The sequence below is a fragment of the Ochotona princeps genome, chromosome 14, assembly GCF_030435755.1.
Source record: "Ochotona princeps isolate mOchPri1 chromosome 14, mOchPri1.hap1, whole genome shotgun sequence".
Taxonomy (NCBI): Eukaryota; Metazoa; Chordata; class Mammalia; order Lagomorpha; family Ochotonidae; genus Ochotona; species Ochotona princeps.
Window position 1 is genome coordinate 51369053 of NC_080845.1, and position 12263 is coordinate 51381315.

Sequence of the window (12263 nt, forward strand, 5' to 3'; positions counted from 1 at the left end):
TGATTCTGGTTATTACTTATTGGATTTGATTTGCTATAAAATAACAATGGCAATGTAAGTAACTTGCCACTTAAACTGCTTGAAACAGGACAATATGTGGTTTTGAGTTTAGAAGCTTTCTGAAAAATACAACTAAAATCAGTCCACTGAACTATTTTCTGCACTGTGAACAGAGAAAAGAAGTAGGAATACATAATCTCCTGAGGTTCGGGTTGACATGCAGTAAAAAAGCACAGTGACAAGTATTCAACAACCTGTTTATAGCTAGCTATATTAAGCATTAGATGATGAATGTTTAAGTAGGATGCTCATAAATAAAACAATCATTTCAGGACCTTTGACCAGTGTGAGTCCTTCCTCCTCCCTTTTGCCCTCCTAGGCTAGTGAGGTAATGACAGGATCTCATAATTTGGTAGTTTATAAAAACTGAGGAGTAAGAGGAACCAGCATCTTACCTGCTAAATCGCTGCTGGGGATATCAGCATCTCCAATGGCAGCATAAGCCCCTGTGCAAAAGGCCTACCCCCCTATTTCTCCTTTTCCCTCTGTTATTGCTTTTTGCATTGATCATTTTTTGCTCCTACTCCTTATTTTTATCTTCCCCCAAATTATTATAAAGTTCAATTAACCCAGTCCAAAAAAATGTCACCACTGTCATTGTGGCCTAGGGTATAAAACCACCATCTAATGCCTGCATCCCATATAAGTGCTGGTTCATGTCCCATCTGTTCAGTTTCTCATCCAACTTCTTGGAAAGATGGCCTAAATGCATAGGCCTCTGCCACTCATGTAGGTGACCTGTAGGAAGCTCCAGATATGCGCTGGTCCAGCAATGGCTACTTTGGCCATCTAAGGAGTGAACCAAGAGGCAAAAGATCTAACTCCGGTTTTCAAATAAATTTATAAGAAAAGTCACTTTCTTCCCTTCTCACAGTATCATATGCTCATCATAGGAAATACTTTCCTACCGTGAAAGTCAGATTAAACCTCTTATTTGCAAAGGTCTGGTTGAAAGTTTTAGAATCTAAAATGTGCCTACTTGCTTTTTAAGCTCAAAAACAACTTTAAGTGTCACATGTTTCTTTAATAAATTCATGTCAACCTGCTGATTCTCCTGAGTTTTAGAGAATAATTTCACTCCATGTATCTTGCACAGTTGGATTCTTGCTCAGCTTGTGGAAAATATTAAGTACATCCTCATCATTAAGGAGATTTTCTGTTCTTTATAGCATACCAGACCACAAATAAGTAGCAGACACAGAACTGTAGCTATTAAATGCCATTTTAAAAATACCTGTGTTTTGTTTTTTACTTTGATTGCTGTGGTGCAAAATTTATCATCCTTATTTGTGTTCCTTAGTTTTGTTTGCATATAATAATAATAATTGATGAGAGGAGGAATGGAAACTCAGGTTTTATACTGTTAAATGATCACTAAAGTAGAAATAATTAATAAGTCATAATAGTTGACTATGTTCACTGAATTATACCATCTACACGACTATATCCCCTTCATTTCTTTATGCCATCTTGAATCGCTCATCAGGTGGTATTAAAAGCTTTTTCAAGAAATACGTTAAAAATTGTCTAGCTAAAAAACACATCTAGCGGTACAAAGTTACACTGTACCCAGTAATTATGTATCATTTAATAACTTCAATGAAAATACTAAGTAAAAATATGTACCCGAGTAAACAGTATTTTGAAGAGCTGTTTTTGCTTTTCAAATATTTCAAAAATTTTAGTGTGTAGCTGGTATTAGTCACTTCCTTTTCTCCCAGAAACTGTTGTAAACAATTTCCTTGAATTAACTTACTTAATCTTCACCACAACTTCATAGTAAAAACAGTAAGTATTTAAGAGCATTATAAAAATTGCCTGAATGTTGGGGCACCTGGCAATTGAAAGTCAGGATTGGAGTCCAGGGGATATTACATTCTAGTGTGGGACAGAAAGCAGTTGGCACAGAGCAGTTCATTGCATTTGTATATGCAAGGAAAATGAAGATACACGTCTTTGTCCAACTCAGCGCAGCGGCTCTCAGCAACTCCAGCTTTCCCAGTAATAACCATAGTGGAAACAGAAGCTCTCACACCAGAGTTTGAATCCAATTTGCTTGATTATTCATTCATGTACTTCTAGATTGAAACAAACTAGTTGAATTTGTGACTACTAAGTAATGAAGAAAAGTTGTTTTACTTCATTTAAAGGGTATTTATTATTTCTGGTAAAAATCTTCTCTCAAATTTGGTGAATTACGCCAGCAACCTTGACAACTTTTCTTATTTCCCCACAAATGAAAATTTTAGATATGTGGAATTTGAAAAAAAGAGCAAAATGTCTTATTTTGATTTTTAATTTTAATTTCTTGTAATTAGTATTATCACATTTGCAGTGTGAGCTCTCAGATGCAGATCAAGTGCATCTTGGAATATCTTGGGAAATGTGGTACTGCATCTAATATAGTAGGAAAAAAGCGGGGGGAGGGTGGATGGGGAGTGCTGGGCTTTAGATCTGTTTCATCTTTTGATAGTTAAATACCCAAGTTGATTTGAACATGTTTATATCTCATATCTGCATCTTTATTCACTATAGAAGTATCGCTATGAACATTTAAAATACTAACCTGAAAATGACTGTTAACTTTAATTAGTGTTGTGCTGCCAATTTTTGATGCACAGAAGGTGTTTGCTGTAATCACAAGTATTAAAACTGTGTATCTTTCAATTTTGACGCCAGGGAGTCATGGTTGCGTTTTTGAAAAGCCTGGATTTTTTGTGTGAAATGGACTTTCATATATCAGGAGCTCAATCTATGTCTATATCTGAGGAATAATGCATATTTTGAGACCTCATTTTAACACCTCTAAATGTTTAAAACTTATTTTCAATGCATAGAGCTCTTCTGAGTATTCAAACTGAGAAGTCCTATGGACTGTTACAGCCTTCATTTTGGGTGTAAATAAACATCAATTCAAAAGAAAACTTAAGGAAGTTTCTTGAATGGCAGACTATAAGTAATCATTAATGTTTAAAGTAGGACTTCATTTTACCATTGTGTATTAGCATTTCTTGAACTTATTCAATTAACTATATCAATTTCTTTTTAACTTAGGTTCCTGTCCTGAGACCGTTGCAGGATGTGCCTTGGACAAAGGTGTGTTTGCATTTACATCATATTTCAAAGGTTCTGTTCAAATTGAGGATAAAATGTTATGATATGGTTAAATGCTATCAGTGAGAAAATGAAAGAATTGGAAATTGGATTATCAAATGCATATCATTTCCTAGGTTCAAAAAGTCTTCATTCATGCAATCTGCATCTGGAAACGATGTAAATATTCAGAGGTTGATGGAAATGTTTCAATGTATGTAAATGGAATTGCCGAAATGTGATATTTGAATACATGAGCTAAATTATCAAATAAGAACTACCAACATTTCTAAGTTCCAGGAGAAACAAATAGAGAAATTAGCTTAGAATTACAAATTAATCTAAAAATGGGACACAATCAGGAAAATAAACATGCAAACAGCTTAATAAGTATATGAAGGTTCTGCCTGAAACACAAGGGGATAGTTCAAGGTCAATATAGAGTGCCTGTTACTTCAAATTGAAATTCTATTCAAAAGAAACATGACCAAAGATCATTAAAAATGTCATGAAATGTAATAGATGATCTGAAAGTAAAGATAAATTTATGAATTGAATAAGAGGTACAAATTGTGAACTATTAACCTCTGAGTAAAGAGTAAGGGAGCCAAATTTCTTAAAAAGACAGTGGTATAGAGTGATGAAAACTGACAAACCCTTACTATAGGAGCCACAATTGTCAATCTCTTTGCAGGAAGTTAAAAAAAAATATTGCTTAAACTAGTGCATAGGATATTGAAGTGATTGTCCAGAGAAGGTACTGAGTGCAAAATTGATGGCAGTTTTCTGAAGACATTTAACTATCAAACAGACTGACAATGTCTTATTAAAGTTCTTATAAAGCTTTTCCAAATCAGTTACCCTATTCAGAGTCCTTCCAAACCAGTACATGAGTTCTTAAGGCATTTCACTGTTTTTCTGCATGGTGAGACAATTTTATGTTGAAAGAACTGCTGGTCTTTGGTTTGTGGTAATGAGTAATGTAGTAATTGCTATCTATTCAATTCATACAAATAGCTTTGGATATGCAATTATATAAATATCTTCAGATTTTTAATGTGGCCCCAAACATACTTTTGTATTTTGCCATGTTACTTGTAGATAAAGCTAAAGAGAACACTTCATGACTATATACAATGGATGATTTTCTCTGATTTTTAGATTTGAAACTGGCCCATGTATGTCATGTGTTTTTTATTGATAATTTTTGTCTATTATGACACAGACATATCTTCAGAACATCCTCCCAGCCCATGCACACTGCCAGACAGAGAATGAATGCCTCCAGACACAAGTCTGTTGTCTCAAGACTTACACTTGGCATTTGATGTGGGACTGAATTAAACAGCCCACACAAATAATCTTCTGTTTCTATGCATCTGTACCTTCATGCAAAAGCCTGCTAGTCATTGCTAGACTTTCTTCCTGCTATTTGAGGAAACGGCATTTCTGGTAATGAATTGAAAGCTGTGCTATTCTCTAGGTGTTCTCTTGGTTGAAGAGAGTAGGAGGATCATAGCTTTGAATTTGGTCAATCTAGGGTTTGAAGTCTGATCCTACAATTGACTAATGGTAGAATCTTGTACAAATAACTTCAGATAGAAAATGAATGTAATAATTATCACAATTGTTTTCTGAAATGTTAAGGGGCATAATTACCATAAGGCACTCGCTGTATCTGTTACATGATAGATGTTATATAAATGTTGCTCTTCATATTTTGATATTGACATGGTCTATTTTAAGTATATTGATCTTGATCATTCTGTGCATAGAAGGGAAAAGATTCTAATACACATTTGTAAATGCCCAATTACTTAAACACTGGTACTGTTACTCTTAATCCTCTAAGGGTACTATTTGTAGGGGGTAAGAATCATTGAGAACATGCTGATATCTTTTTTAATGTCTTTGTCACCTCTTTGTAAAACATGGAAGGACTTCATTAAGCAAGTGTCGTTATTTTTATTTTCTTTTTGTTGGAAATCTTGGTTTTGTTTTATCTTTTGTAAGCATGATCAAGAATGGAAAAACCACCCAGCTGTAGGCAACTGCCTTGGTTGCCTTGTATTTAGGCAAGTATTACAGTGCTTGGAGAAAAACAGCCAGTAGCTGGTGCGCATTCTTATGCTGGTTAATCTCAAATTTGTTTTATCTATATTAATATACCAGCACAGCTTCTTATTCTATTCTGCTTGTTTCTTTCTTCTAAAGATAAGTGGTAAAGGCGGGGACACAATTCTATGCTCCCCAGGAAGGGGGCCTGCAGACTACCTGGGGAAGAGAGTCTGGGGACGTATTGGAGTGTGAGGGCTGAGAAGTGTCTAAGGGAATGTTTGACATGGAAGGAATGACTTTTGGTGACTTCCGTTCTCAAGGCCACTGCACTCACTGGTAGGAAAGGGAACTGAGTCAGAGTGGTTTAGAGGCAGAAATTTGAGGACCACACTAAGGTACCCTTCCTCATGGGAGACCTGGGATGGGCGAAATAGCATTGTCCACTAGCTGCTAGTGCACACATAAGCTGGGGATGGGAGGCTTGCCTGGCTGGGCTAGTCTACAGTACCCACTCATGAGTGTCGGACAGGGGTTGTGCCACATTAGACTGGGCCACAGTGCCCACAAAAATGCAAGAGAACCTTATCTGGGGTCAGATTCTGTAAGGGAATTGTAGTAGTTTCTCTTGATTTATGCAGAGAGCTTGGGTGTGGTGACAGGTTAAGCTAGGCTGGGCCATGAAACTCACTTGGCATGAACTCACCTGACACTCACAGGTCTTGGTGGAGGCTAAGTAGGTCTAGGCTGCAACATCCACAGGCGTTTCCAAGGGCTGGGACTTTGAGCATGCTATCCATGCAGGATTGCTACCCCCACGGCATGCATGGGATTAGATCTGGGGATAGGCCTGGTATGAGAATGTAGATAACTCCCATATCAGACTATAGCTCCTGCTGGGGAGTACAAGTCATAGGCTAGGGTCAGGCCAGGCCAGACAAGGCTGCAGCACTCATCAGCATTTCTGTTGGCCAAGTTTGAGGACATGTCAAGCTGCAACAAGTCTCAGTACTCACTGGCAAGTAAGAGAGCAAGGATTAAGTATGAGCCATGTTTGGTTGTGCTAGAATGCAACACTCTGGTAAGAGCTGAGACAGTAGGTAGGCCAGGCCAGGCTGGATCAAAGCACCCACAAACATTAAAAAGGGCTGGGGCTGGGAATAGGCCTGGTAATGTATCTCTTGAAACTGCCAAGCTGGGCTGCAGTCTTCACTGGTGAACATTAAAGCAGTGGCTATAGGCAGACCAAGCTGGGCAAGGCTGCAGCATCCATTGACATGCATTTGAACTGGGTCTGGGGGCAGGCCAAACTGGGCTGAGCTCCAGCACTTGCTGGCAATCACAAGAGCCAGAATGTGCATGTTCAAGTCCTGGCTAGACTGTTTAACCCGCCAGATCACATGAGTCTGAGTCTGGGCGTGGGCCAGGCTGGCCAAAGCTGTAACACCCATCAGTGGGAACAGCATGGGTGTGAGACACTCAGGGTAGGCCACAGTACCCACTGCTGAGTACAAGGACTGAGGGCCAGTCATGTCAGTCTGGTCAGCAGCACCTATAGGCACATTTGAGATCCATTGCTGGTGGCAGGCTTAGTAGGAGAAATTGGAGAACTCCATTGCTATGCTGCAGCTCCTGCTGGTAAGCAAGAGAGCTGAGACTAGGAGCAGGCTAGAGTAGGCATTTGTGGAGACATTTGTGTGTGAGCTGGCTCTGGAGGATGGCTGGGTTAGGCAGGTCCAGAGCACACAGTGGTTTGAGTGAGAGTCAGGACAGAGTGCAGGCCAGACCAGGTTGGACTGCAACACCCACCAGTTCATATGAGATCTGGAGGTGGGCCAGGCTGGGCTAGGCTACTGTGCCCATTGGTAAGAGCTGATGCTGAGTCAGGCTGTAGTACCTGCTGTCAAATACTAAGACTGGGTGTAGGCCATCTCAGACTTGGCCACAGCACCTGCTGGTACATGCAACACTCAGGACTGGGAGCAGGCCAAGTAGAAAAACTTTGCAGACTCCCTTCCTGGGGCACTGTTTCCACTGGTTTGAGTGTGAGAACCGGCTGTGGTGGCAGGCCAGGCTGTGCTAAGCTGCAATACCTGCTGGGATGGCAGGTGCAAGATGAAGGACTGGGGAAATTCCTGGCAGAGTAACTATAGGTATTTCCCTACTGGACTATACTTGTTGCAAATGAACACAAGAACCAGGCTGTGGGTGGGCCAGGATGGACAATGTGGTGGTAGCTATAAGCACAGTTGAGGGCTGCGTCTGGGGTTGGGTAGATATCCAAGTAGGTCACATCAGATGAGATTTCTTGGGGGCCTTCCAAATAAGACTGCTGGGCTCAGACCCTGTCCACAGGGTAAGTCACAGGATGTGTGGTCCAGCTTTGAGTACATGTATCAGGACTGGGCCTCTTCATTTGCTGACTCCTATGCAATACATAGCATGCTCACAATCACACAGGGGCTATCACTGCCGGCTCATCTAGGCCAATAGGGGATGTCAACTGCCTCATCAGACATGGGAAGCAGAACAGGTTAGACAATTCTCCTGACCAAATTTTGCAGCATGTTTCTGGGTCTATGGATGCAATAAGATGGACTATGTCAACCAATAGACCTTGGAAAGATTTCTCTCAACCTGGGAGCAATGAAACTACTATCTTCTCAAAACTATAGAAACCACTCCAGTTACACTCTTAGAACTCTCTTCCCCACCATGGGGTCTGTAAGGCATCATCAAATGACTGTGCTTCATTTCCAGGACCCCTCTACCTCCTCCCTTGTGAACCCAGAAGGAAAACAAAACAAAAGAAAAAACCCTAAAACATTTGTCCTACCCATCTTCCTTGGTAACTGATTCTCCCCAACCTAATAAGAGGAACACATAGGTGTGCATCCCTTTCAATATATAAACAATATTGAAATAAAAAAAAAATAGAAATATAGATGGCTTAGAAATACTGTACCTTGGGCCCTGACATGGTAGCCTAATGGCTAAAATGCTTGCCTTGTGTGCGATGGGATCCCAAATGGGTGCCAGTTCATATCCAGGCTGCTTTACTTCCCCATCTGGCTCCTTTTTTGTGACCTTGAAAAGCAGTTGAGGATAGCCCAAAGCTGTCTTCATGGGACCCTGCATCTTTATGGGAGACCTGGCAGAAGCTCCTGGCTCCTGGCTTTGGATCAGCTGAGCTCCAGCCATTGTGGCCAATTGGGGAGTGAATCATCACATGAAAGTTCTCTTTCATTTATATATATATATATATATATATATATATATATATATATATATGATAACTCAGTGTCATGCCCTTAGTATTTTGGCTCAAATACTTGGGTTCAGTTTGCTTGCTTGCTTTTTTTTTCTGTTTACTTTTAGTAGAAAGGCAGATCAGATTCACAGAAAGCAAAAGCCCTCCCACCAGATGTGCTCTGCTATCAGGACTTGAGGAAGGACAAGAAACATCCAAATCAGACAGCCCTAGAGCTACACCTTTTAGAGCTGCAAGCTCTAGTATCAGTCAGACTTGCCAATGGAAGATGGAGTTAGCAGTTTGTCTCCAGCAGCATGAAGAACAAGGCCTTGGTTATTACAATCCGCAACTGACACTATGATGCCCACATTCACCAAAATATGTTCTGCCTCTACAGTCTTCAGTAGGTTAGATCAGTAAATGACACTGATTAAAGCAAAATATATCAGAGGCTATACTTCTGGGCTCACATAACCAAAGTCAAAGCAATGATACAAGTAATAGTCTAAATTATAACTCTTTCCCAATGAAACCTACTGAATAAACACAGTGCTTTTCCACCAGATTGCAGATGTCAACCCAGGGATACAGAGAACATGGGGAAGCAAGGTAGTGTGGCATCTCCAAAAGAACATATTTCTGCATAATTAACTACTAAGCTGAAAAATATATGTCTATATATTTTATATATTTCATATATATATGTATACACCCACACCCCAAGAAGAGATTCCAAAATAATATTTGTAAGCAAACTCAGAGTGGTGTGAGAGAATATAGATAACTTAAGGACATGAGGAAATCAGTGAGATGAATGACGGATTAGCTAAGAAGATACAAATCCTTAGTCACCAAATAGAAATACTGACAATGAAATGAAAAGTTAGGAATTAAACCTTTAACAACAGAACAGAACAAGTGGAGGAAAGAATTTCGGATCTGCCGCAGTCTTTTGCCTTGGATAATCCCATCAGACAAAAAGAGAAAATACTTTTTAAGTGGAATTATAAAATATAGAATACACTTGAACATCTCCTACATTCCATAGGGATTTCTATAAGAAAAGTGAAGGAAAGGGGCACTATAAGCATGCTAAGTGAAGTGTCTCTGGAAAGTTTCCCAGGGCTTAAGAAGACCTGGACATCTAGACACAGAGGCTCAAAGGGCCACACATAGACTTCAAACATCAATTTTTTTTCAAGGCATATTTTGGTGACATTGTTAAAGGTTAAGGACAAGGAGAACATTCTAAAAACATCAAGAAAAATGCATCACATTACACATAAAAGAAAGCCAATTAGGCTAACAACAGTCTTTTCCACGGAAACCTTATAAGCCATAAGAATAGGATAATGTATTCAAGATCTTAAAAGAAGGAAAACTTCAAACCAAGAATATTATATACAGAAAGTTATCATTTAGAAGTAAAGAAAAAAATGGGTTATTTCCAGGTAAGCAAAATTGAGATGATTTATTATCACCAGACCATTATGAGATGCTTTGGAGTCAACATCATGAAAACACATGGCAGTATTAAATTCAAAAAAGCAGGTATAATTGGTAATTCGATTTAAAGGGAGAAATAGACTCCAATACAATGACAGTGATTGACTTCAGCACTCCACTCTCATCAGTGCACAGATCATACTGATAGAAATTCAGCAAAGAAACATCAGAACTGAACTGCCTTATTGACTAAATGGCCCTAACAGACATTTATACAACTTTTCACCTAGAGCTGCAGACTACACCTTTGTCGGTCAGCATATGAAATATTTTTTTCTAGAATAGACCATACATTAAACCACAAATCAAGTCTCAGTAAATGTAAAAAAACAAATCATACTGTGTATCTTTTTGTACCACAGAGAAATAAAACTAGAAATCAACAAGAAAAACATTCTTAAGTTCATGAAACTTAAACAAGATGTACTGAGTGCTCAATGAATCACTGAGGGGTTGTAATGGGAATCAACAACTTTCTTGAAATAAAAGAATGAAAACACAACATATCAAAACCTGCGGGATACAGTGAAAGCTCTGTTAGGGAGTTCATAGCAGTAAGTACTTACATGGAAAAAGAAGTATCTCAAATGATCTAATGATGCCTCTCAAAAACGTAGAAAAGAAAAATAAATCAAACTCAAAGCCACCAGAAGGGAAAAAAATAGGGATTAGAGCGGAAATATATAAAGAATGGCACAAGATGAAAATCAGGCTTTTGTGGAGAAGCAAAATAGACAAACTTTAGCTAGACAAACAGAAAAAGGAAAACTCAAATAAAATTAGGTGAGACACTAGACCTTTCAAACAACACCATTGAAATAAAGGATCACAAAAAACTCCTTTGAGAACCTATTTTCTAGGATATTTGAAAACTTCAAAGAAAGACAAAATCATATAAACATGTAACAAGATTACATCAAGAGATAATAGGCAAATTAAATAGATCCATAATAAGAAACTAGATTGAAACAAAGTTCCAGGGCTTGTTGGTCTTACTACTAAACTCTACATTTAAAAGATTAATTAGATAATTTTTAAGTTGTTTAAAAATTTTGGATGAGATGGACCTCTTCCAAACACTGTCTATAGGATCAGCATCAATGTGATACCAAAACTGGACCAAGACAGGCCACAAAAGGAAAACTACAGCTCTATATCCCTGGTGAAGATAGATGCAAAAGTTCTCAACAAAATACGAGCAAATCAAATCCAAAAATCACATCAAGAAGATCATAGGTCACAAGTAAGGTTCATACCAAAGGCAGAATGTGGTTAAGGTTGACAAATCAGTTTTATTAACAGGATTAAGTACAAAAAAATCATGTGCCATCTCAACAGATATAAGGAAAGCCTTTGACAAAATTCAACATAAATTAATTTAAAAAACCCTCCATGTCTTCACTGTAGGTGAAACTTCAGCTCAGATTTAAAAATGCTGCATAAAATAAATCAATAACTAGCCTTAACCTCAGTAGGGAAAAGCTAAAAATATTTCCGCTCACATTTGGAACTATACAAGGATGTCCACTTTTACTATTACTGAGAATAGTAGCAGAAGTATTAGCAAGAGCAGTTTGAGAGGATAAAAAAATCAAAATTAGAAGGAAAAAAAATACAATCATCCATGTTTTCAAATGCCATGATATTATCCATGGAATAACCTAAAACCAAAGAGTTTTAGATTCAACATACCAGTTTAGCAAAATTACAGAAATTAAAACACACACACAAACCAAGACCTTTTAATTTAAATCACGTATGATAAAATCACTGTAAAAAATCAAGAATGAAATCTCATTCACAATAGTCATCAAAAGAAGTCAAATATGTAGAGTCAATTTAACAAAACAAATGAAAGATATCTACAACAAAGATTGTAAAGCATTTACAAAAGAAAAAATCAAGTACACAAAGTATCAATATTCTTTGCTTATGCAATGGAGAATATTTGGTACATACTCTCAAAGGATATAATGCTTCACATCAAAGACATCCCTCTACCACCATGTTTGTAATAGAGCTGTACATATTAGCAAAAATATTTTTTTTCAGTCAACTGATCTTTCATCAGATGAGTTGAGAAAGTGTGCTATTTACATGGGAATAGTGTTCAGCTATAGAGAAAATAATTCTACAATTTGCATCAAAATGATATAACTTGGTGACATTGCATTGAGTGAAATAAACCAAATACTGTTATGTTCTCCCTTGTATGTGGCAGCTGAAAATTTAAAAACAAAATTGAAAATCAAACAACAAGAATGCAAATAGTTTTCTCAAACTTTCACATCTTTGT

General features: G+C 38.0%; 1 protein-coding gene across 1 annotated transcript in view; it reads left to right on the forward strand.

Moving 5' to 3' along the window:
* The window catches only part of PTPRD (protein tyrosine phosphatase receptor type D), a 1483320-nt gene that overhangs the window by 155196 nt on the left and 1315861 nt on the right, over nt 1-12263 (forward strand). Inside the window, exon 2 of the mRNA XM_058672196.1 lies at nt 3115-3156. The gene's annotated coding sequence lies outside the window, so the exon portion shown is untranslated. The remainder of the gene's footprint in view (nt 1-3114; nt 3157-12263) is intronic.